Source organism: Carassius gibelio, chromosome A2, assembly GCF_023724105.1.
Source record: "Carassius gibelio isolate Cgi1373 ecotype wild population from Czech Republic chromosome A2, carGib1.2-hapl.c, whole genome shotgun sequence".
Classification (NCBI taxonomy): Eukaryota; Metazoa; Chordata; class Actinopteri; order Cypriniformes; family Cyprinidae; genus Carassius; species Carassius gibelio.
In genome coordinates, this window is record NC_068372.1 from 9,357,903 (window position 1) to 9,364,008 (window position 6,106).

Sequence of the window (6,106 nt, forward strand, 5' to 3'; positions counted from 1 at the left end):
TTATTTTACGAAAACAAAATATGCATCAGTTTACAAAAAAAAAAAAAAAAAAAAACATAAATCAAACCATTGATTCATTAATCAAAATTGTCAAATTTGTGAAAAATATTACAAGTCTTCTTTGCTACAGTGTTCTCCAAACTGGTGCGGTAGTCCTTTGTCTCCTGAAGAAAATTAATTAAATTTGTCTTGGATCCTGACCATTTCTTCTTATGTGTGTGAATTTTTCCCAAAATAATAATAAATAAGCTGTACAAGTAAAGTAAAATTATTATTTTTACTTCCACTGGAATAATACATACATATATAAAAAAATGTGTTAATTTGAATATGATCTTTGTTTTCCTTCTGATCAAATTTTCCCTATCCACCCAGAATATCCTTGTATCCAGAATATCCACAATTCAAACTTCAGACTCGACGCTTTGGATTTGCGTGGTCAATGAATGACATCGCGTCGGGAGTGGCAAAATAGCTACTAAAGTAAAAGCAAGGAATTTGGTATTTTCTAACATATCAGATGTGTGTGCTTTCTAAATTCTGTTGATGATTACATCACTTGTCTAACATAACACTTATTTTCAGTTTCAAATAACTAGAAATTGATTATTTTCTGCTCAGTAGCGATCGTCTTGCACTTTCAATCGATTGGTATAAAAGGTAACAATGCAATACATTTCATATTATTAATATGAATAATATCGAAATGGTAGGGGGGAATCCTGCCCATACCCAGCTAGGAAAGAAATTAATAAAAAAAAAAAATGATAAAATCACTGATATGCATTTAATAAAGTGGTATTCAGGAACTGTGAATAAATTACTATACAAATTACTGAATAATAATAATAATAATAATAATAATAATAATAATAACAATAATAATACTATGGCTATAACATCCTTAACAAAGAAAAATAGAGATTACCTTAGATAAAGTTTTATTAATGTATATACATTGCCAAAGAAAATTCAGCAAGGATGTGTTAAACTGATTAAATAAATATTTATATTTTTTAATTTTTTAAACAAATTTTAAATAAATTCAAAAACTACTGAAAAAATGTATCACAGTTTATAATATATATATATATTATATATATATATATATATATATTAACTATTATACAACTATTTCTTAAAATGTATAATAAATCATCATCTGGAAGGGTCATGTGACACTTAAAACTAAAGTAATGATGCTCAAAATTCAGCTTTGCATCACATTAATTGATTATATTTAAAGTAAAATAAAATAGAAAACCATTATTTAAAATTGTAATCATGTTTCACATTATCATAAATATATATATATATATATATATATATATATATATTGAATTTAAGAATCATAAAACAAATAAAAAATAGAAAATAAAATAGAAATGTGTCTAAATTTTGACTGGCACTGTATAAGAAAAAAATATTCATTTACAAAGAAATGTATAAAAAGGTTAGGAATGATATTTGTTTCAGGTGATTTTTATTTGGAGGTGGGGGCCCCTAACATGAATTTTGCCTGGGGCCTTTACATGTTTAGAACAGGCCCCGTGTGAAATACAAAGGGGAAAGAAAAAATATATATATTTAGAAGGAAACAAATACAGCAGACTGAAAAGAGCTATTTGTTTATATTTTTGTGACCATGTCACATTAAAATACCAAGCATTACTGACATCTGAATATGGAACATGAAGGAAAACGTGCAGCTTATTCTGTTAAATCGACGGATACAGACGATTTGTAATGCAACCTTATTATTTGAAATGATTTGTTTTGGTCTTTTTGAGTGGAATTTCCCCGAACCTCAAGTGCCTACCTTAATTTCAAACTTGTTTGTTTGTAGTATGAACTTGTTCCAGATTGATGTGGAACACATCAGTGCCAGAAACACTCAGACTGTTAGTTTGTGTAACTCCTCAAACAAATTTAGAAACACAGTTGAGACATGTGTTTGTGTTCATATTAATTTTCTCACTAAATTCCCCGTTTTATATATTTTTTAGCACTTTGACCACTTTTTTCCTCACTTTCCTTGGCTGAAATGAAATAAGAATATTCTAAGATTTGTCTAAGAAAATGTTTCTTGAAATTACAATGTAGTAATCCAGTGGCTGGAAACTTCCTCTTATGTGATGACATCAGTTGTTTGTGGTCATTAAGCATTGGCTTGTATGAAACCAAAAGAAAAATAGAAATTCTCAATATTTGGTCGCACTGATGATGAAACTGCAAAATGCCAGTTATTTTTACCAGTTCAGAAAGGTAAAGGGAAGTAGAGAGGAATTAATATATGTTAGTTGTATTAAGAATGGAAATTAGTACACCTTTTACTAAATTACCAGACTATAATATACAATGCTTTGGTAATATAATCATATCTTTAAATGAGGCTATCTTAGAAAGAAAGGGTAGCCTGAATAATCACTTTCCTTATTGGTCGTCTGTATTATTTAGGTAATCATTTCTATGCACAAAACTGTTTCAGTTTAGGAATATGACTATGTTGAAGTCATTTCCTCTTGTGACTTACTCCCATTTTATCACAAGTATATAAGACCAAATTATATATATTGTATTATTAACCAATTATATTTTATGTATAAGACAAAGCATGACTAGTAAAACAAGGTTTTGCTGAAGTGCATTGCCAACTTTAATAAAACAACAAGAAACAAATCAGAAGTTTGCAAAAATAAAATAGCATACATTATTGCATAAATAAATAATGTTTAAATACAATAAATAACTTACTAATAAATAATCATTGCTTTTTGGAACAGAAAACCTACAGGTGCTTGGGCTGTAGCAACTTAGTTTGCTATTTTGACAAAATGTAGTTGAAAACACGGTTTATTGTTATTGTTCGAAGGTTGAAACCCTTTAGGACTTTGCACAGCTGCAGTCGTTCTTGAAAAGATTTTTGATGATCTATAGACACCTGAAAAATACATAATCATACTTAAACATGATAGGATCACAGAGACCAGAAGAAAGAACTCAAAACATTACATGCCTATTATCAATAAATATAATCTGTTGTACCTTGGCCGGAGAGATGTCCATCACTGAGACAGAGAAGCAGTTCTATTACAATGTACAAAAAATAAAAGAGAGAGAGAGATAGACAGAGAGTGAAAAAGAGCCTTGCACTTAAGAGGAATTAGAGAAAGCTGTTTGTGTTTGGTTGACTGGCTTATTTTACCTGCAGGAGGTCATCAATGCTCCTAACTACACTTCTGGTGAGCTCTGGGTTCGAGTAAGCACTAAATGTCTCCTGATAGTAGTGAAGATCTTCCAGAATACTATGTAGGCATTCATTCTACAAAGATATATGGCAATATAAATGACAAAAGACAATAATAAACCGAAGAATAAACTGAAGAATTGGGAATATGGATTGTACGTTTACCTCATCAATATTCAGAACAGCACTGGGAGCGCAGTCGGAGTTCTGTTGGGTGGAAAACATAGAGAAACATGTTTTGATTACGCTGAAATTCAGCATTCAAGAATTTGCTATGATGAAGAAAGGAATGTAATAAATAATGATTTTTGAAATACAATGGCATGTTATATTTATGAGCAAACTTATACTGAGGTTTAGTTATAAATTAAACCGAGGCAACTCTGTTTTCAATGCCTTCCACTGACAATAATTAAGCAAGATAATTTTAAATAAACCCAATGTTTTTTTTGTTTTTGTTTTTATTCACAAACAAGAGTCTATTATAGTTTCAAGAAGCTGTATTTTAAGACATATTTAATAGTTATTTTAAACGACAACAATTTACTTTATTATTGTTATTAATTATTTTCGTTTATTAGTAGTAACAGTAGTAGTAGTAATAGTAGTAAAAATAATATAGTTTTTTTTTTATGACTATTCAATATTTGTAATTGTTTATACTTATTCATCACATCTCAGGACCATTTAGTGAATGCAAAAATGTATCCTTAAAATGAATAAAGAATTATGAATATGCATATATAAAAATAAATATAAAATCTACTTAAAATTCTGTTATACATAGGGTTATATGTAAATTGTACCTAAACTCTTGATGCTTATTTAAAAAAAGAAAAGAAAAAAGTGGACTTGTCATTCTTGCCCTGTCCACTTATGCGCTATGTCTCGTAAACTCCATTAGGAGAGCATCATCATATCATTTTTAGCGTGACTCTCTTCTCTTACCTGTGGTGTGCAAGCAGACACTGTTTGCCTCCTGAGATGCACCTCTGGGTTTTGCTGTGAGCAGTCAAAACCGCTGAACAAGTGGTTCTGTAAGAGAATAATATACACTTAAGACCGTGTGTGTGTGTGTTAGGTATATGTGTTGCTTTACTGAATGACACTCACCACCTCGAGCACCGCTGACACGTTCCCGAGCAGTGAGCGCGCAAGCTCGTTGCACGTTCCCGTGAGGCGCAAAGGTGATCCACGCGCTCCGACCGGACCGCCGATACTCCATCTCCACAGCAGAGCAAAGCACACAATGCTGACGAGCAAATCTGTAGCATCACATTTTGCAATACATTATGTTAATATGATGCATCTTTATTTTATTATAAATAAAATGAATTGAAATGAACAGGATAGAGCACCGAAATCGTTTGTAGATTAAAAAGGTGAAAAGCTAAATAAAAATACTCACAATTGCAAACGCTGGACCGCATTGTTGCGTTCAACTGTTGCACTTTCTAATGCTAAGGATCAGGATTTGTCCTTTTATAGATCATCTGGAGATAAGGGAGTTTCCTTTTCAAAACGCGTTGCTATTAACTAAAATGAAAATAACCATGTGTTTTTGTAATTTCCGTGGTATTACAGATGTTGAGTTCTGTAGTTTAGGACACACTGCTTGCTTGGGAATTAACGCACGTTTCGATTTACTACTGTACTACGGAGTAGGCTACTACAGTATGTGTGTGTGTGTGTGCGTGTGTGTGTGTGTGTGTGCAGGATAAGAATCAAGAACCTTCTTATTTAGTAAAACCCCTTTTATCACTATCAATTTCATGCATTTTTTTTAAATTAGTTGTGTTCTCGTTTACAGTCATACAAACATTTCACAGAAGCACGTTAAAGAAGGTTTAAAAGAAAACTGGGCGTTGAAGATATCTCGTGATGTAAGAACTTGAAGGAATTTTGCTGAATGTTATGATAGTAAAACATTTTAAACGTAAAAAATATTCCAAGTTAAACTCAGTCTGAAAGCATTTCCCTTAGGCTATCTGCTATTTCCCCCCTGAATAAAAAGACACTTAAAATGGAAGTTAGTCAATCTGTAAATCTTAAAATAGCCTGCTCTCTCTCTCTCTCTCTCTCTCTCTCTCTCTCTCTCTCTCTCTCTCTCTCTCTCTCTCTCTATTATTTTTTGATTTTTTGATTTTTTTTTTGCTGTGATTTTTAATGTGTTAAATCATAAGATGACTGTGAGAACAATGATTCAAACAGATTTTCTAAAAATAAACAATATTAATTTTAATTCATCTAAAACTTTACCCCATTTACTAAGTGCTTTACTGTAATCCTGATTTTGGTTTCTTCTTCTTAAGAAAACAAAGAACAAGTTATAATTTTTAACTTAATTTTTAATCAACATATTGATTGAGTTTAACGTGCATTAAATTCCTTTAATCTGAAATAATGTCACATTTCCTCTGAATTTGACCATATTTGAGCATGAAACAACAAACTTTCACTGTGTCATGTTTTACATTTATAGAAATGAATATTACATATTATCATAAATACTGGGAATATTAAAATAGAAATTTAGCATTTATAGAAAGTGACTTTTTTTATTAATTACTTTCATTTTTATGTATTATGTATTTATCCATTCTTTCTCTTTTTATGACATTTAATATACATTCACATATTATTGGGTTTGCAGTCTTTACAGAGTTCAACAAGAGTGGAAAACCCACTAAAAACAACTAAACTGTTTTATTTTCCTTATTATTTGTGATCATCTGCTGGAGCTGACACATCATATCTCCTAAAAATGATGTAATATTGTGGTGCTGGACTCTTGGCCTGCGTAACAGCGAGAGAGCGGGAGCGCAGTGGAGTGTTTTGAGTAATCTGGCCAGACTGGCC